This window comes from Miscanthus floridulus, chromosome 18, assembly GCF_019320115.1.
Source record: "Miscanthus floridulus cultivar M001 chromosome 18, ASM1932011v1, whole genome shotgun sequence".
NCBI classification, from domain to species: domain Eukaryota; kingdom Viridiplantae; phylum Streptophyta; class Magnoliopsida; order Poales; family Poaceae; genus Miscanthus; species Miscanthus floridulus.
The window spans coordinates 110400611-110421504 of record NC_089597.1 but is presented as its reverse complement, the minus strand read 5'-3'; the positions used below and the strand labels follow the sequence as shown (position 1 = coordinate 110421504).

Here is a 20894-nt window from a genome sequence, read left to right as displayed (position 1 = left end):
ACTCGAATGGACTCTGTTATAACTATTAGAGACATTGAGCTTATATCTCGAGTGTTTTTAGGGTGTTTGGTTTGAGGAATGAGTTAATCCATTGTCTTCTCGGCCCTCATCTTTTTGTTTAGTTTGCGAAATGAATGAGTTATTCCATCACCATCTTATTCCTCACAAGCTAATAAATAATACTATGAGAAATAAAGTCATTCCACTAAATTTGAGGAGTGGACTCGTGATGCACCAGCTCATCTAAAATGAAGCCATTTCTCAAACCAAACCACCTATAAATTAAGCCTTTTGCTTTATTTATTATATGATGGTGAGATTCATTTGCAAATGATGTAATATTTTTACTGTTTCAAGTATCTTGTTGATTCAGAAGTCCTTCTATTAGGTGAACCTCTACCAAAGTTGCAACAAGACCCTACCTTGTAGCCATTTAGTTTCCATGGTCTTCGTGTGGACCGCTCCAAACAAGACATGAAGCGGACTTTTTGGAGATTGCAGATAGCTCAGCGTCTGAGAATGCGACTACTGCAAGATTTACACTTAAAAAGACCATGTAAAACCGCTGGGCTCCAATGATTTACGCTTTTACAGCCCAAATTGTCAGTTCTTCCAACCAAATTATGGAAAGCATGACACATTGCTTTTGTCTGACGCGAGCAAGTAACTGAAAATTCTTTCAAATATCTGTATCTTAATGATCACGAGCTCCATGTGGGAACAATGTCAATGAGAAGTTGAGAACAATGCCTATCAGAGTGTCAGGTGAACGAATGCTCACTGACTTAATGCATCGAAAAATTTTAAACAAACCTTTGAACCTTCTAGTTCATGGCATAGGAGGCTTGCGTGATCAATACTTAGAGGGCCTGTTTGCATGCATGGTTTTCAGTCCAAAACAATTGTAAATTACAGACCCGTAAAATTTTACAACCCACACTTCAAAATGGTGTTTGGATGGATGGTGAGCCCACTAAATTTACTCCTGTATTGGATCAAAACTGTTGGAAAAAAATTATTGTCTACGAAGGTCTGGAAAATTATACGAGAAATATCGGGCTCGACTCGTCCCGACGCCTCGACGCCTCTCGCTCAACTCGCCCGAGGAGCCGCGACTTGGCGGCGGCCTGCAGATCAAGACGCGATTCATCGGAGGCCGATCCAGACGCGATTCATCAGAGGGGCAGGCGCTGACGACACACGCGAGCGCATAACGTGGATCCACGGCGAGAGTTGATCTGCAGCAACAAGCAAATCCATGGCGATGGCGAGTCCCTCGTTTTTCAGGTGTCTTTCCTCTTGATCAACATCTCTCCTTGCTTTCTCTGTGCAATGATAAGTGCTGGGCTCGTTTTTCAGGTATCTTCCTCTCTCTTTTTTTTTTTTTTTTTTTTGAGGAAACAGGTATCTTCCTCTTGATCCCCATATCTCCTTGTGTTCTGTGTGATCTCTAATAACTGCTGGACTCGGACTAATGCAATTTCCCTTGTGAAAATGAGCAAGATCCAGTGATCAGAGTACAAAGAAAACATAGATCGGTACCCTAGCTGACCTTTCCTAGCACAGCATAGATGCTAGCGATGACATGCTTAGTTACTGTCACGGATGATAGGATCCTTTGTCCATCGCACAACAATTGCTATTCGTGCTTTTGAGATGCAAAGCACAGCCTAGATGCTAGCAATGCACTAGCTGATGCAAGCCGAAGTTAGTTTGTTAGCCAAACAACAGTCTCCAAGTGTAAAAAAAATACAGTAGTATTATTGTGCACAACAAATTACAGATGTAAGTCCTTTACATCTGAAAAATAATAAGTTACTCCCAAACAGGGGCTCTATTCGGCTGCCATTATAAGCCAGCTTACAGTTATGGTACAATATTTTTCTCTCCCAACAAATCAGCCGTACGAATTAGCACAAACGGCTTATAGACCGGCCGAAGAGAGGCCGGGCCGGAGTAAACAAAACGGACGAGTACCAACGAGCTTGGAGGACACTTGTTTATCAGTATTGATAAAAAAAATTTACAACAAGGCTATCACTATCATTGTGTAGCAATCAATCAACCACACCACTTGCGAATAAGTTTATGCCAGCATCGAGAGATGAAGGTTCCTGTGTCTGACTCGTGTTCACTTTCAGTAGCGGAAGTGCTAGAAAATATCTCTCTTTTGGAGGCACGTATTGGATAACTTATCTCCACTGTATTATTCATGCTATCTGTAAGGTCTACTATACTGCTTCTGAAATACTTTTTTTTTTAATCTGCTTCTGAAATACTTCATCAAAGATATTAAGGCAAAGTAGTCCACTCGGTGGTCACAGATCCGTAGCATCTACGACAAATTCTGTAGATGTTTAGGCGTGGACATACTTTTAAATATTGAGGAAAATATTTGAATTGAATTATTTTTTTAGGTAGATATATACTTCTTGTCACTAACTTTGGAGATTTGAGAGAATAAGTGCTCCATTAATGGATATGACAATACTTAGATAACCTCGTGGGCCTAGAGTATTAACCTTTTTATTTTGGTCTTACTGTTATTATTTTCATACATATTATTGATCTTTACTCCTATATAATAAGCCATAGCACTGTTTCGTTGTTTGGCCGCAAGTTGCATACATGTCTTCAGGAATCAGCAACAGGCAGCTCAAAAAAGATTACTAAGCAGTGAATCCAAATATATCTATTGTTTTCTTCTAACACAATGAACTTGTATCTTTTATTTTGATAAAGGATACAAAGTCTTGGAAATAACTCCGGACCCTTTCTAACTTGTAAGTGTCATGGGCATATAAAGATTTGTTTTCTCTAGTCAAGTGCAAATTAAATATCCATGTCAACTCGTCTACAAATAAAATGCAGCGCATCTAATAAGAAAGGGAACTGCTAGCCCCCGGACCTCCAAACGCCGGCACATGCAGCCCGCTTCCACGCCATTTCACGCGCCCCATGCGGGGCCCGCGCGCCGGAGGCACCTGCCCGAGAGCTGCCTCAAGCCGCCGCCAACCACTGCTGCAGGGCGTGGTCTGCCCACCGCCGGTAACCAACGTGGAGTCGAGAAACACCGCCGAAAATCTGATCCACAACACCAACCAGATGGAGATCCACTACGTTCGCTCGATCTATTTTTGAAATATCCAGATGCAACACTTGCAACATACAGAAAGAAGAAAGATAAAACACTTGAAACATACTTCTGAAACACTTGAAAAAAAGCTCCTAAAAACACTTGAAAATCATTGCAAACATACGCAACATCTAAATAAAACACTTGCAGCATACGTCCCAAAAACACAGATGAAACATTGGTAACAGACCTTTGCAACATAAGTGTACAACCATTGCAACATATGCAACATCCTGATCTACTTTTGTAACATCCATCTGAAACACTTGTAACATACCTCTGAAATATCTGAAACACTTGAAACAAATGCTTGCAACGTGCGCTTTCAGCAAAACCTGGCAGGTAGGCGGGCGGAGCACTGCATAGTGGGATCTAGCTGTGCGGTCGCAGTGGAGAAGGAGGGTGGGAGTGGGAAGGCTGCTGCGCAGCCCCCGGTGAGCAGCTGCTGCCCCCGGCGATAGGGCGTGTGTGGTGCCCCAAAAGAGCGGTGCTCGCGGCGATAGTAGCAATCGGGTGGGTGAGGCCTCGTGTGGCGAGGCGGCATCGGCTGTTCGGTCATGGGGGAGCACGCCACGATGGGGCGGGCGTGCAGCGGTGAAGACAAAGGCCGACTAGAGGTGCGGTGGAGAGGAAAGCATGCAGGAGGCGCGGCGAAACACTGTCGCAGAGCGCAGCCGCGGCCTCGCACGGTGAAGCACGTGATAGACAAGCGGAGTGGGAAAATATTTCTTGAGAGATGAGGAGCATATAGAGCACACATGGCTATTCGACCGGTAGTGGCAGCGTGTAGGCCCGTCAAGAAGCGTCCGATGCCGACCGACGTCTTGACTTGAGCATTATGTCTTGACTCAAGCGTCGGAGCATCTCCAAGAGTATCCTAATTTTTCTTCCTAAAAACTTATAGTTTAGCAACTCCTAAAAACTATTGGAAGGATTAAACAAGACCATTTCCAAGAGTTTCTAATAATTCACTCCTAAAACATATTACAAAAGCATATTCCAATCATTCAACGGCATTTTCGTTAATACGATCATCTTCTTCCTCCTGAGGAGAAGCACGTAGATGGTGGCCTTGCTGCCTTGTGCTCGTACCTGAGAACAAGCACGTACAAGTCGCACAGTAGCAGCCATGACGCGGAGCCTTGGGTGCGACGGCGGCGGCAGCCACACCGGCGCGGGCGAGCATAGGGTCGCAACGGGCACGGCAGCGGCGGCAGCACCGGCGCGGGCGAGCAGAGGGCCGCACGGCCGAGCTAGGAGCCATGACAAGCACGCCGACGAGCGAGATCCGCAGCGCCACGACGACGAAGAGGTCAGTTGGGCCGCCGTGGACTCGGTGCACCTGAGCACAAAGCCGTTGCCGTAGTAGCCCTAGGGCAGCTCGGGCTTCAAGCGCCGCCGCACGTTCACGAAGAAGAGAGCTTCTGCTCGCCAAGATGGGCGCGTCGAGCTCAAGGACGTCGGCATCCTTGTGGTGATCTGCAGCCTGATCAACCCGACGTCGTGCGCAAGGGAGAGAGGAACACATGAGCTCCCAGAAAACCTGACTTTCACATGCAGGATCCGCACGACAACAAGGGTGTGTATCTTTGCGCGCATTGTGTCATTTTTTTCCCAAGTGCTAAAAGATTAGGAGGTGAGATTAGGAGCTGTTGGAGATGAATTTTTTCAATCTTGCCAAAAAAACAAAGAATTGGGAGAGTGTTTTGGGAATTCTTGGAGATGCTCTTACCGAATATAAGAAACCAAATACATACAAACAACAAAAAGAAAACCTGCTTGTGTTTATCGTCAACCAGTCAGGACTCAGGAGTCGCGCGCCGACCCTCTTCCCTCCACACGTCCAATCTCCTACAACTAAAAAGAAAGAAAGTAAGACCATCGTTTTGTGCGACAATCGTCGCTCCGCCCCTCCCCCTACGATCCCCGCCTCCCATCCGTGCGCAAGTCGCTCTAAAACGGAAAGCCGCAATCACCACCCCCACCCACCGTACGACCCACTGGGTCCCACGGGTCACCGCTTGTCGTAGGTGGGAGCTTCGAGAAGGCCAGCAAGGCCAACGCGAGCGAGGCAGGCCAACAGGGCGAGGGCGTCGGCCACCAGGCGGGGCAAGGGCGCCTTCCATGCCGCCTCTATTCTTCCTCAAGTCGGTCGGAGCCATGGCAGCATACACCAGCGGCTGCGGCAACCACACAGCCCCCTGCTCTTTTTCGAGTTTATGTCTCGGCAGATCCACCTATGGCAATGGCAGGTCAGCAGTCATCACGGCCCCTTCCCTCTCCTCCCCTCCCCTTTGGCTCGGATTTAACAACCGAGGGTCAAATCCATATAGGGCCAGCCAGATCCACGGTCGCCCACGGAGAAGGGTGTCGAATCTCTATGTCCAGTGGGATCCTTTCTTCTTCCTCAGTAGGATCCAACAGACTATCGATCCGGCGTGGTGGAGCACTGGTGCTTGTGACTGAAGGGACCGTGACGCCTAAGAGGGGGGTGAATTAGGCAACTTAAAATTCTAACTTCTAAAACTATGGCCTCTTTTTCTAACCCAAGCAAAACATATGCAATAGATAAACTATCTAGATGTGCAACTATAGTTTTGCTAGTGTGTTGCTATCTCTACCGTAAACGTAGTAAAGTAATCAATGTAAATGCGGAAGCTAAAGAGCAAGGTAGAGATATGCAAACTCCCATCGACGACTCCAGTATTTTTACTGAGGTATCGAGAAGCGCGCAAGCATCCCCTAGTCCTCGTTGGAGCCCCTCGCAAGGAATCCCTCGCAAGGGCCAAGCTCCCGGTCGGGTAACTCTGTGGATAGCCTCGGGCCTTCCCCACGCGCAAGTGGGTCTCCGATGTGCCTTTCGGCAAGCCTCTCTCGGATGCTCCCCGCCGTCTTCACTATCAAGCTTCTGGCCAAAACGCCGCGGGCCTTGTTCCCTTCGGTACACAGTGGCGGCCACACCACAAACGCGGTTGGTGTGATCTCGCAAGACTACAAGCCCCTCTGATGTACAACACTTGTGCTCGCAAGCACAGGGTAGCAAGAGGTATGCAAACCTCAATAAACACTAGGCTAAACCTAGAGCAAGCGTATAAGCAGTGGTCTAATCAACCTAAGCACTTCGCAAAGCACCTACGCTAATTACCTAATGAATCACTAAGCACTATGCAAGTGGAGATCACTAAAATGGTGTATCAACACTCTTAGTATGTTTCCTCAGCTCCACTCCAGTCAAATGGCCGGTTGGGGGTTGTATTTATAAGCCCTACTGAGAAAGTAGCCGTTGGGGTCAAATTTCCGCGAAACTGCTACTGACTGGACGCTGAATCGTCCTGACCGGACGTGTCCGGTCGTCCCGACCATTGAGCCAGCAATATACTGATCGGACGCTGGCCAGCGTCCGATCATAGAATTGATGTTCTGGAACCTTACTGTACTCAATCGGGCGCTGCTGTCCTGTGTCCGGTCGGTTGCCGCCAGCGTCCGGTCCAGTGTCCGGTCGCCTGTCTGCCGAGTCCTCTACCCAGTGTCCGGTCGCTTGTCCAGCGTCCGATCACCTCAGTGGCCTCGTTTCTTCGCGATCTTGCGTACAGCTTGGTTCCAATCTTCGTGCTTGGACTTTGCTTGATATCTTGGGTCTTCTCTTGTGCTTCTAAGGTCTTTCATGAGGTGTTGATCATTGGATCACCACGTCGCCTTCGTCCAAGTCACGTCTTGCACCCTATTGAACTACAAAATAAACACTTGCAAATTCATTAGTCCAATTTGGTTGTGTTGGTCATCAAACACCAAAATCCAAAGTAAATGGGCCAAGGGTCCATTTTTCTTACAATCTCTCCCTTTTTGGTGATTGATGACAACACAACCAAAGCAAGCAAAAGTTAAGAATTTGGAGATTAAAAACTACCTACTTGCTAGGATACAATATAAAGGGCAAGGTTATATGATACTAATTGACAGATACCAATTAAAACTTTACTTAAAAGCTTGTCTTGCCCTTGCAAATGTCCCCATGAGATATTATGGATTACTACAAATTTTACCATTACTTAGACTAATCCATAATCCACTTTCCTCTCTTTCTCGGACCATTACCACTTGTAGACATCAACTTGATGCTTGTCTTTGGTCCTTCAAATTCTCCCCCTTTGGCATCAAGCACGGAAAAGGAAGACATTAGTAGCACAAGGGAGGATCAAATTTTGTGATCCTTTGTGTATAGAGTGAAATGGATCACAAAATTTGACTCTCACATTATATAGACTAAGCTCCCCCTAAATATATGCATACATATGGTAGAAAGCAAAGCATATGCATAATTAGTAATTTATTATACAAGAGAGTTTAATCTATATAATGCATGGAGAAAGCATATAAATATGAAATGAAAAAAAATGATGATGCCAATTGAAGAATAATGCTTTCCTCCGAGGACTCTATTTTCCTTGCAATGAGACTACTACACACAAGATACGCTTGAAAAATATGTTAGTCTCAAAGCATCCAACTTGTAGATTAAGCTCCCCCTAAATTTGTGCACACAAGTGTTGAATACTTGTTAAATTTGTGCACATTGATTTAAATATCAAAATACCACTTGAAAGATGATATTTGGGAGAGATTATCTACAATTTGGACTTTGGCACATATTAGATAAATAATTGTAAAACAAGCTATGTGCCGTGCTCCTAAACAATTTTAAACCATGTCGGTTTGCTCCAAGGGTTGATAATGAAACCGAGCAAGCCTACCGTATGATATACATATTCAATGCATGACAAAAGATTTAAGCATGTAGATGCAAACATAGGCATGAAAGATAACTAGATGCTTTAAAAGTATATCAATTGAAAAAAAAACAATACCAATTGAAAGTAATGACATCTAGTTACCTAACATGGGAAGGGGAATTTGGGTCCATAGTATTCACTAACCTACTTGGCAATAACTTTGTCCATCATAATGCACCCCATAAAATGCACCCAAACTTTGCCAAGTCTCCAAATTCCCCGTAGTTCGACGGACTTCTCACTTCTCTTTTAGGATCCAAACCTTCTTGGTGCTCTTCATGTTTGAAATGATTTCCTTTGGCACCCAAAAGCGTTTGACCCCTTTGTTGTTGGCTTGCTTGTTCACCTTGATGGCCACCACCTTGTCATTTTTCTTCTTTTTCAAGAGATAAGGTGTGGAGGCCTTCTTGTCCACCTTGTTGGTGTAGGTGTTGGAGAGCTTGCTTGTTTGCTTTTTCTCCTTCTTCTTTGCTCCTCCCCCATTCTTCACCTTGCACTCATAGGACTTGTGACCTTCCTTGTGGCATATGTAACAAACCATGGTTTGTCCTTCATCAAGCTTCTTCACTCCCTTGACGGTGTTATCTTGATGAAGTTGGGTTTGCTTCGCCTTGCCTTTCACTTGAGTCAAGTCCTTGGTGAGGCGAGCTACTTCTTGCTTGAGTTGCTCATTATCCTTTGCAATCTCTTGTGTGCATATATCTACAACAACTTTCTCAACATAAACTTGGTTGCACAAAGGTGAGTCTAAACATAAATCATTGCAAGAAGTAGAGGCATCCTTTTTAGACATGTTAAAGATAGAACTTTTCCTTTTAGATGCCTTGGTGGGGGTTGTGCTAACGGCTTCAAGATTAGCAACTTTATTAGTTAGCTCATCACAATGTTTGCACATGGTTTCCATTTTAGCAAGCAAACTATTATATGCTTCTTGTGAGCTAGCTAACTTTTCTTTTAATTTTTCATTTTTCTTTTCAAGTTGCTCATCATTGATTGTGCATGCATTTGTTGTTGCACTAGCCTCAAATTTCTCAATTTTAGTAGATAGTTCAATATTGAAATTAGCAAAGTTCTCATATTGTTCAAGCAAGGTTTTGTATGCTTTTTGTGAACTATCTAGCTTTTCTTTTAAGCTTTTGAGCTTCTTTTGTTGACTAGTGCAAGCTTTAGCAAATTTAAGATTTTCTTGCACAAGTTCATGATAAGAAGGCATATCATCATCACTATCACTCTCACTAGAGGAAGAGCTTTCATTTCCTCGTGCCATAAGGCACACATGAGAAGAGCTTGATGATGAATGCTTGCGGCCTCGCCTCTTGTGATGGGGTTCTTCTTCACTTGAAGAATCATCCCATGATCTTATCGATGTAAGGGCTTGGTTTTTTCATGCCTTCTTCTTTGTCTTGGGTGTGGGCTTGTTTGGACAAACTTCCACAAAGTGCCCCAACTCGCCGCATCCATAGCATCCTCTCTTTCTTTGTTCATTTCTTTGATTTGAGAAAATGATATCTTGAATTTGGATGGGCACACCCTTGACATTGAGCCTTTGGATCATCTTCTCCACCTTGTTGATCACTTTGATTGATTCTTCATCAAGATCGGAGGTGGAGGAGGAAGATTGATCATCACTTGAATCTACATCATCATCATCATCGTCCTCATCTTCTTCTTCATCTTCACTTGAGGAACTTGAGCTTGAGCTTGTCTCAACTTGCTTGCCCTTCATCTTCTTTTTCTCGCTACAAGCGAGAGCTTTGCCTTTCCTTGATGAAGAAGCTTCTTCTTGACCCATCTTACATGACATTTCAAATGCCACTAACTTGCCAATGGATATGCCTGGGGTCATGTTGCCCAAGTCCTCCATGTTGTGAAGGATGGTGATGATGCTTGCATATTTCTTTTGTGGTAGCACGGAGATGATCTTCCTCACGATGTTCGCATCATCTAGCTTTAATAATCCTATGGAATGGAGCTCATTGATAATTAGATTCAAATGAGAATACATATCACGAACAAGCTCATCATCATTCATAGTAAAGGAATCATAGTTTTGCTTTGCTAGACAATGTTTTTGCTCACGGACATTGCTTGTGCCGTCATGGAGCTCTTAGAGTTTTAACCAAATTTCATGTGTCGTATTTAGAGTGAATACTTGGTTAAAAACATCCATACTAAGTGATCCAAACAAGCAATTTTTAGCTCTAGCATTGAAGTGCATTTCTTTTTCATCACTCTTTGTGGGTTTTTCGGGATTCTTGATGGGTTTTATCCTATCACGAGTGACTCTCCATACACCCAAATCAACCGCCTTAAGGTGGCAAGCCATTCTAGCTTTATAGTATGGGAAGTTAGTGTCGTCAAAGTGTGGAGACCTAGCGGTATCCATCCCAACCACTCTAAATAGCGTCGGCTCAACGGCGGTTAAGCCAAAGGTCCAAATTAAGCCAACCGGCTCTGATACCAATTGAAGGGACCGTGACGCCTAAGAGGGAGGGTGAATTAGGCAACTTAAAATTCTAACTTCTAAAACTATGGCCTCTTTTTCTAACCCAAGTAAAACCTATGCAATAGATAAACTATCTAGATATGCAACTATGGTTTTGCTAGTGTGTTGCTATCTCTACCGCAAACGTAGTAAAGTAATCAATGTAAATACAGAAGCTAAAGAGCAAGGTAGAGATATGCAAACTCCCATCGACGACTCTGGTATTTTTACCGAGGTATCGAGAAGCGCACAAGCTTCCCCCTAGTCCTCGTTGGAGCCCCTCGTAAGGAATCCCTTGCAAGGGCCAAGCTCCCGGTTGGGTAACTCCATGGATAGCCTCGAGCCTTCCCCACACGCAAGTGGGTCTCCGACATGCCTTCCGACAAGCCTCTCCCGAATGCTCCCCGCCGTCTTCACTATCAAGCTTCCGGCCAAAACGCCGCGGCCCTTGTTCCCTCCGGTACACGGTGGCGGCCACACCACAAACGCGGTTGGTGTGATCTCACAAGACTATAAGCCCCTCCGATGTACAACACTTGTGCTCGCAAGCACGGGGTAGCAAGAGGTATGCAAACCTCACTAAACACTAGGCCTAAACCTAGAGCAAGCGCATAAGCGGTGGTCTAATCAACCTAAGCACTTCGTAAAGCACCTACGCTAATCACCTGATGAATCACTAAGCACTATGCAAGTGGAGATTACTAAAATGGTGTATCAACACTCTTGGTATATTTCCTCAGCTCCACTCTAGTCAAATGGCCGGTTGGGGGTTGTATTTATAAGCCCCACTGAGAAAGTAGCCGTTGGGGTTGAATTCCCGCGAAACTGCTATTGACCGGACGCTGAATCGTCCTAATCGGACACGTCCGGTCGTCCCGACCATTGAGCCGGCAATATACTGATCGGACGTTGGCCAGCGTCCGGTCACCTGCCACCGGACGCGTCCGGTCGCAGATTTGCCGTTCTGGAACTTTACTGTACTCGATCGGACGCTGTTGTCCTACGTCCGGTCGGTTGCCGCCAGCGTCCAGTCCAGTGTCTAGTCGCCTATCTGCCGAGTCCTCTGCCCAGCGTCCGGTCACCTCAGTGGCCTCGTTTCTTCACGATCTTGCGTACGGCTTGGTTCCAATCTTCATGCTTGGACTTTGCTTGATATCTTGGGTCTTCTCTTGTGCTTCTAAGGTCTTTCATGAGGTGTTGATCATCGAATCACCACGTCACCTTCGTCCAAGTCACGTCTTGCACCCTATTGAACTACAAAATAAACACTTGCAAATTCATTAGTCCAATTTGGTTGTGTTGGTTATCAAACACCAAAATCCAAAGTAAATGGGCCAAGGGTCCATTTTCCTTACAGTGACCATGTGATTTGTTAGGTTTTGTTTAGTTCTCGTTTATAGTTCCTTGCTCATGTAATGACTCACCTGTACCGATCTTTTACTTAATAATCATCTTTCAACTTCTGTGGATTTTTGATAGGATGGCTTCAGGTTGGATCTTTCGGTGTGATACAAAATGGCAGGCTAGATGGTCGAGCTCTCCCGCTGCAATGTAATCATTGCAGTTTTTTTCCCACTACCGTCTTAATGTTGAAACCTCAAACAATCAGTGCGCGCTGCTCCTGCTTGTGTGCTGTACTTGCCGTTGATGGGTTCGCCGATGTTGCCCAATGTCAACACATTCTTATTTCTACAATTAGTGCTTGTAATCTAATTTTGGTACACCGCCATTGAAGTGAAGTAGATTGGGATGAGTTTAGGATTCATCAGCAACCACTACAGTATGTTTTTTGGGGCTGCTTTCCTCATCTACTGGGTTTTAGGCATGCCGTCTTAAGGTTTTCTCCTTTAAATAATTGATCCTTTCATATAAATTGTGTTTTGATTTTTGTGCTATGCTCACATATATTTACTGCGTTGTAGTTGTTGCCTACTGATAGTCTGATACAAGATTAATCTTTCAGGTGGTTAGAAGTTACTTCCAGTGGCATGGAGGATTGGGCATATATTCAAACTAATGCTTAGCTTTTGGGATGCTGTTGCTGTGTGCCCTGCTTGCAGGAAAAGGTATCACAAATCTTAGTTGGATATGATGTCGTGCTCACATTTTCCAAGCTTCCTTTTCTCCTTTATTTGTCCCTAATTATTGTGTACTACGCAAAGTCGTCGTAGATCAAAAAACATAGAGTAGTACATTTTATTATGTATCGACCATTTCAGCTTCTAAAATTTGTGAATAATACATTAGGCAACTTTTAATTATGAACTTATCACCTACTATGTCATATGAGGTTTATGAAATCTGGCAACCTCTAAATGTTCACTACGCTTGATTCGGAGGCATGGTTCCTTAGTACGATATTGTAAAAGCTAATGTCAAGTCATGCATTAAAAACGCAGTCATGTTCCTGACCCGATATATAGATTCTCTGTTTCTTATCCGACAACAATGACAGAAGGTGGACTGCAATTGCGAAGGGAAGAATCTGATGCTCTTATATCGTTAGCACAGTACCCTGCTAAAACCAAAGAAACATGCACTGGAAGGGCCAATGGAAGCTAACTTCATGGCAGTTTCTTATCCATTGTCGGAACCTCAAAAGGCGGCGGTGTGCCTTCAAGGCTTCAAGGAATCATTCTAGCAGCTTGCTGGCCTCACTACCGTTTTATCCTAGAGACAAACTGTGCCGTGATGGCAGACAAGCTCAAAGCCTTGTGCCATGACAAATCACTACAACAACCACTGATTCAAGAAGCTCTACCTGATAGTAAAGCTCTTCGCCGCTTAGAAATGTAAAGATTCAACGGGATCAGAGTAAAGTGTGTCAAAGTAGTGCACGTGCTGCTGTACATGGTTATTAGAGACCATGAGGACCGAGTGTTTTTTTGTTCTCTGAATGTTGGTTTTCTCATTTGTTCATGACATTAGACCGTAACATTAACAAAACTCTGCTTAAAAATTTATACGCGCGATGGCGCATTACTTGATGCGGCGCGCGATGGCGCGCCCTTCCACATATCGACAGGCACTAATATTGACATATATATTCGAGCATGTGTACAGGATGGCATGGAGATACGGCAAAACTTATTCATGGATTTATTGGCGCACGAAAGAAATGGATATCAGAGATTTTCTTCCTGCCGATATAAAACATTATTTTAGACGCATCACATAAAGTTCTATAAAGTAGAGTTTGTAAGCCTGTGACGTCGCGCACTCCATGACTGTTAATTTCACAAACTATGCTTTTTGGATTAACTGTCACTTTAACGTTGGTATTTAATTTTTACAACATTGTTATCTTATCGCACGATCCATGTGTTTTTTAGTACGAAATATTAGCTATCCCGTAGCAAGGCACGGGCACGCTACCTAGTTCCGTATTAAGGTCAAGCTCCAATTCTGAAGCCACTTCCACTAAATGGGCCCAAATTCATATTAAGGTACAAACTCGGTACAACTAGTTAGAAGCTCAGTCCCTCTGTTAGGGCCTATGAGTCTATGACTGTTTCATTTTATGTCAGCCCAATTTCCGTATTAAGGCCCAAATTCAGTTCAAACAAGTTGGAAGCCGAATTCCTTTTCTTCCCCTTTTTTCATATCTTTTTTCTCTCTTTTCTTTTTCTATTTTTCTTTGTTATGTTCATTATTTATTTTCACTTTAAAATTTTATTTTCAATTTTATTTTATTTATATTTATTTCTTTATTTTTAGCGTTGTATGGTGTATTCATGAGATTTTTTATTTTTCATTTTTGTTTTTCTTATCCTTTCCTCTTTTTTTGTTTGCTTTACTTGCTTCTATTTACTTTTATGTTTTCTTTGGATTTTTTTCATTTTTTTACTTTTCCTCCTTTTTATTTAACTATAATAAAATATATTTTATTTTCATGTTTTACTTCCTACTTTTTTGGATTCTATAAGATACATATGATGTTCATATGGTACACATGTAATGTTTTATGATGTATTTGGTTTATTAACACTACATCAATGATATGTTCCAAAGTGAGAACGGGATGTTCCATAATGTATCTTAATTATTCACATAGTACTCGTGGGACATTTTGTGGTATATTTTACGCCAATCATCACGTCCAAGCGCTTAGACCATAGCATAATGTCGTCGACTCATTCATACATGTCACATGCATTTATGATTCTTCTTCGGATCATTATTTTCTTTACTAGGTGCAATTGCATATATGTGCGTGGGGGGGTGAGACGTGAGAGGTGGATATGTGTGGCATTGGTTTTTTTTTTTTGCCGATGCAATGTTTTTTCCTTATTCTTTTCTTTTTTTCATTTTCCTTTTCTATTTATATCGTTTTTACATTTCACTTTTGTATTCTTCTTTTTCCCTTTTTCCTTCTATTTTTATTTTTTCCTCTACATTTGTGTGGGTTACATTATATGCCAAATTGTGGGTTGTCTGTGTTCTGCGTTGCTTGGCTGCGCCATCGTCCCATGAGTCTTCCTTTGATTTGATTACTAGGAGAGGTATCATTTTCACCGAAGATAGCCCAGTCAAAAGAAATTGGAAAGGAAGTCTCCATTGCTACCTTTTGTGATCATAAATGATTCCAACAACGAGTCCACCAAACAAATATAATATAATATAAGACAAGTATGCTATGAAAAATAAAAGTATATTCCAAGTCATAAAAACGTACGAAACGAAGCATGATGTGAATACAAAAGCAATGAAAATTAGAATGTTAAAATGAAAGGAAAATCTAAAATCAATTTGGGAAGGAAAAAATGCAATATGCATAGATAAAAGGGCGGCAAAAGGGAGATGAAACCAGGGAACCAACCAACCGTACGAAGGACATATGAAACAATTTCATTAGAGCCCGATAGGTGGGTGATTAACTTGTTAAACTCTCAAACTTGAAATGCATCTTTTTTTCAAAGAGTCAGTCTTTGAATTCGAGACATCGTGCTTTCTAGGGTGGATGCAACGAAACGAGATCCAAATGGAATATAATGTTTTTTTTTACCTCATAACCGGTATTTTATACTAGTTCAATATTTTGAATGTACTATTTCAGCATTTTTCATATAAAACGTTGAAGTAGTTTTTTTACACTGTTTGATTAAAATTCCCAGAATTGTTGAACTGCATATTTTGAAATGTCGACTGCACATAAAAGGCGCAATATCATCGTATAACGCAATAAAAACAGCGAATCACTAACAGGATTAGACAAAACAAAAAAAAAATGAAACAAATGGGCTGCACTGGGGCAGTCCGTGGGCTGCATGGGCTGTACGGCCTACTCCTGCATTATCGGCCTTTGGTACCCCGCCTGGGCCTGGACCGGACGATCGGCGCCCAAACGCCGAGTCGCCGAGGAAGAGGAGCACCGGCAGCTTGTAAAGATTTGGTGGTTCCAGGACACGGCCAGGTCGGTCACCGGGGTCACGGCACGCACCCGCACCGCCCGCGCCTCATCATCCCCACCCCTCGTCGTCGCGCGATGATGGATCCGCTGGCCCGCGCTGGGCTGCCTCCCCGAGCGCGGCACCACCTCGGCTCGAGTGGCTGCGCGCTCCCGCGCTCGGATCGCAGTGTCCCGTGAAGACGAGGCAGGCGATCCCCCGCCCCGCACCACGCGCGCCGCGCATGCCGCATGCATGCGCGCCGCGTCCTCCCCTCCCCCCGCGCGCCCCTGCACGCCGGATTCGCGGCACCAGGCTCTCGGCGCACATGCGCGCGCGCGCGCCTGCCGCTCACTCTAGCTGCGCTGCGCACCACACTGGCACACAGGCAGGCGCGCTGTCCGCGGATACGCTCTGCCCCCCGCGGCGGCGGCCTCCCAGCAGCGCCGACACCGCCATGTTAGCCATGTCCTCCGTCGCCGCAGCACTCGGCACCAGTCACCACGGCCCGTCGGGACTCTGCCTCTGTCGCGCGCGCCCGCGCCCAGTCTCATGGCATGCAGCGTGCGTGCATCGGTGCATGCATGCTTACGTGCTCGATCCTGCAGGTTCATGCGCAGATTATCCTTGAGTTTCCTGTCGCGCGGAATCACACCGCTGTCTCGCCGGAGAATCCAGCGGTCCCCCCAAAAAATATGCTATTCATCCCCGGATTTGTGGCTCAAACGCGCGTGACGTCGCCGCGTTCCGGCGGATCGAGTAAACTATTGTTTCCCTTGAATGAAAGAAAATAAAAAAAGGTCGCCTCGCCTCGAGATCGCGGGTGTGTCGATGACGATGCGAGAGGATCTGTCATTCGATCCCCCACGTCGATCGGGTGCGCTGCATCATGTGCTTGTGCTGCTCTGCTCCTAACGATTAACGGGATGTTCCCGCCTAGCTTCTCGAAGCACGCGACCATCATCATCATCACCAAACCAATTTCCTTTGCCGGTTTCGTGGAGAGGAGATCCACATGTCTAATCCATTATTACTACGAGCTCGATCGCAGGGTCGATCCATGATTGGGCTCCTTCTTCTGTCAATAGATCACGGCCACCATAAACTAACCCTGCAGCCAAATCTTGGCAGCGAGAGATGATTGAATCGATCGGCGCGCGGAATATAATCTTAACATGCCCATCTCTCGAACTGAGAACAATATAATTCGCGGCTGCTATGCTAGCCATTGTTGTGCTTCCCATGCCTGCCGGCATGCATGATTTGTCCCTCGGCACGGCAGATCTTAGGGGATCCTCTCCCAGCCTTGTTTTATTTTATATGCTTCATGATCGAACTAACGGAGTAATAATTCCTAAAAAAAACTAACGGAGAAATACTCTAATCCAGTCGCGTTGTGGGCAAGTGGCTAGCGAAAGCAGCTAGCAGAACCTTCTCTTCTGCGGATCGATCCTGCACCAAAAGCAGATCACAACACAAGTAGGCAGGCAGGCTCTGCTCCGAACAAGCTGTGCTGTCCCAGTCCCAGACTCCCAGCAGCAGCAGCAGCAGCTGTCTCACTTGCAGTGCCTGCCCGGAGCTAGCCCTGCAATAATTGGGATCCGATCAGATCATCCATGGACGACAAGGCTCTGCCTGCGCCCTTGTGAACGGCGAGCATGTTATTTTAATCCAGACTCGATCGCCCACCAGTCTCACGAACAGCCTCTCGTGGCCATGTAGGAGGAGTAGCTAGGGGAGTGAGAAAGCAACTTGCGAATTAGCATCGCCGTCGATCATGCTCATGCATCATGTGGATCATCAGGTAGGCAAAGGCAACTAGCTCCTGCAAACTGCTGTACTAGTTAATTGTTCTTTGCATAAAGCAGCACCCAGCCGCCCAAAAGAAAAAGGCCCATCAGGGAATGCGAGCTGCACTACTGCAATGATGCTGTGTGTTTTTTTTAAACAAATGACGCTTTGTGATTGAAACTGAAACATGAGACCACGCCGGGAAGGAAGCATTGTTTACGAGATGGTTGGTTTGATAATGGCAGGCACTGATTCTGTTCTGAATGCGGCTGTTTGCCACACAGCTTTTTTGGCCCGGAATCGATCCTTATTTTAAGCCTTTCAGCTCACGTTATGCGGGTACCATGCAGCACGCAGCTACTGCTAATAATTCGGCACCAATCCACCTGCATGAATTTTATATATATACTGTACGTCTATGCCAACGGCCGAAAATGATCTAAACAACTATCAAGCATCAATTTGGAGGAAAGAAATATTCGGAGCATATATATAGCACAGAATCCTGCTCTAAAATTAAAAACGAGTGTGGTATTACGTGATCTTGGGAGCTCGTTTTGGAAATCTTGCGAGTTTGACGTGTTTTCTGTCAGTTGCAAAATGATGTGCGCCTTCAAACGGGAATTATTGTAGTATCTCCATCCCACAAAGAATATAGCCGCCGTTGCCGCCATTCCCTGTACGAACGCCTCGGTCCCCCTCCTCTCTCCCATCCGGCAATCTCGTCGGTGGCTAGAGGAGTGGGGGTCTGATCTCTCTGTGTTTTTAGTTTTTGTTGATCCTCGTTCTTCTAGGGTTTGGTTCCTGGCATCATCGATGAGGTGGTGGCGGCGGCAATGCACTGGAATAAGGTCTCTCCGGCCTTTTCCTATCTCGTCGATGTTCGATCCGGCGTTCACGAAGGGCCAGTTAGAATTTGGTCTATCAGATCTGTTGGTTCTCTTCAAATCTTGGTGGCAGTTGGCGTGTTTATCAGGAAAAGCAGTCAATTGGCTCTCTTTATGGCGATTTCAATCTCTTCTTTTTGTTTGTTCTATTGCAAGGTCTAACATCTCTAATACTTTGTTCTGATGGTGAAGGATTGTAAGTCTATGTTCCTTGGAAGGTTCCTCCAACTGATGTTCTTTCAATGGCTACTAGATCTCTTTGTCAGCTGTTTGTGGATTTTGCTATCTTCAAAGCCTAGTACGGCGAAGATGTTTGCAGGTGCCCGTTTCCTTTGCTGTCTTTTCAGTGCGTTTTCAATCTTCGATAGCCAATGGACAAAGGAAGAAGATGACCGTTTTGAACTTCAATATACTCTTATTTTTTTAGGTCATTTTGTGTCAAGTTATTTTTTGATCTTCAATATACTCTTAATTTAGTATCACATATGAGACACTCTCTTTAGTGTATTTCTAAAGAAAAAGAATGCTATTCGCACTTTTCGAGAAGTCAAATGCTTTTAACTTTGACCAGCTATATATAAAAAATATTAATAATATTATAAAGCATCAGCTGGGGAAAAAAATCCGAGCAAATATACCACATATCTTGCTCTAAAATTAAAAACCAGTGCGGTATTACGTGATCTTGGGAGGTCGTTTTGGAAATCTTGCAGTTTGACGTCAGTTGCGAAATGATGAGCCTCCAATTCAAATGGAAATTGATTATTCTAGGCTTATTCTGCTTAAAGTCAACAATCGTACGCACAGGCACAGCTAGTTATCATGCTGCCGAACGGTTGGTGTAGTAGTGTGCGTCCCAACTAAAGTCATGTCAACTCGTTCGCTTCCATCTCGGTAATGATAAGAACGGAATCACGGTACCATGAAGCTTTCAGCAGGCCTGGACAGAACACCAGATTGATCTGTGCAGCAGACAGGATCTAGGATTCCACCACATCGTGCTGCGACAGTGCGACTGCAACGCCCCAAGAGGAAAGGGCCTGCACGTCGCACATGCTGCAGATTTCCTGCGGAGCTCTGACAGAGAGGCATCCAGGGGCCGCCCGGCTAGTAGTAGTGCGCAGCAGGATCATTCGTAAAATCGGCAGCTCCGATCCGGCCGATTTCATACTGCATCGATCGATCATGTCCACAGGGATTTCGCAAAGGGCAAAGGCACCACTGCTCGATCTGACGCTGACGGCCGGCCACTTTGATCGGAGTCGGAGACGAATTCACATTTCACATCCAGGATCGAGAGAGGATGCTTTTCCTGGGGCTGTTGAGCGAACCCTAGCTCGACACGAGCTTCTGGTGATCGATGGAGAAGATGACCTCCTGTCCCTGGGGCTGTTCGCTTCAACTTATCAGCCGATTTATCGGCTAACAAAACAGCTTCAACCGGTTTATCAGTCGGCTTTAATCGTCCAGTCACATTGACATTGGGGGATGGATGGAATATACCATTCCGATTCGGGAGTGGACGCGCAGCAACTGCAAAGCCACCACCACGAGGAAGAGGAATTTGAAAGTTGTGTTGCTACTGCAAGGTGGGTGTAAGGATCTCTCGGTATCTATCTTACAGGTCACTGTGTCCACTCGCGGTCTTGTCTGTCTTGCCGATTTCGTCAAGCAAGTGTCCTCCACCACCGAAGTGGGTTTACTTCACCAGTAGCACGTAGATTGACAGCCACTACTACACAAGCAAGCATCTAGATCTGCTCCAAGAATTTCCCTTCATTTTTCACATTGTTTTTGTTTTCTCTCATTGCTTTCCACAAGATCCACGAACAAAAATTTGGCAAGTTCATTTAACCTAGAAGTTCATTTTCTTCACCGAAACATTTATCGGTTTGCTAAGAATTTCAATTTTTTTTCTTAAATATTCTCACCGTTCCAAAATGCATGCCGTTATTTAATTAGATTTGCTCTGATTCAAACCTCTCTAACTTCAATCATATCTAAAAAAGTCACTACTTATGGCACTGGGTTAGTTTAATTAAACCTATAATAAAAATACCTCTTAATATTGTATTTATTTAGTATATACGTATATGTTAACATCTTTTCTATAAACTTGATCAGGTGGTTAGAGAAATGACTAAAACGATCCTCATTTGCTACGAACGGAGCACAGTCAAATTATGCCTTTTGATTGTTTGTGTACGATCACAAGACAAAATCGCATGTACTCTATCCGTCCAAGAAATAATGCAATTCTAGCACAGTGTCATATTAGATAAAAAAATATTACTAATATTTATGATATCAAATAAATATTATTAAATTAATTACAAAATGTATTTTCATAATGAGTTAATTTGGATCCATAAATATAAATATTATTGACTACAAACTTGGTTAAATATGAAATTTTTA

The 20894-nt window shown here is 44.4% G+C and overlaps 1 long non-coding RNA gene across 1 annotated transcript; it reads left to right on the top strand.

Moving 5' to 3' along the window:
* The first annotated feature begins 968 nt into the window (after positions 1–968).
* Positions 969–13372, top strand: LOC136519691 (uncharacterized). The gene is made up of 3 exons (XR_010775019.1): positions 969–1287; positions 12375–12477; positions 12867–13372. It is a non-coding gene; the product is annotated as an uncharacterized lncRNA (long non-coding RNA).
* Positions 13373–20894: the final 7522 nt, after the last annotated feature.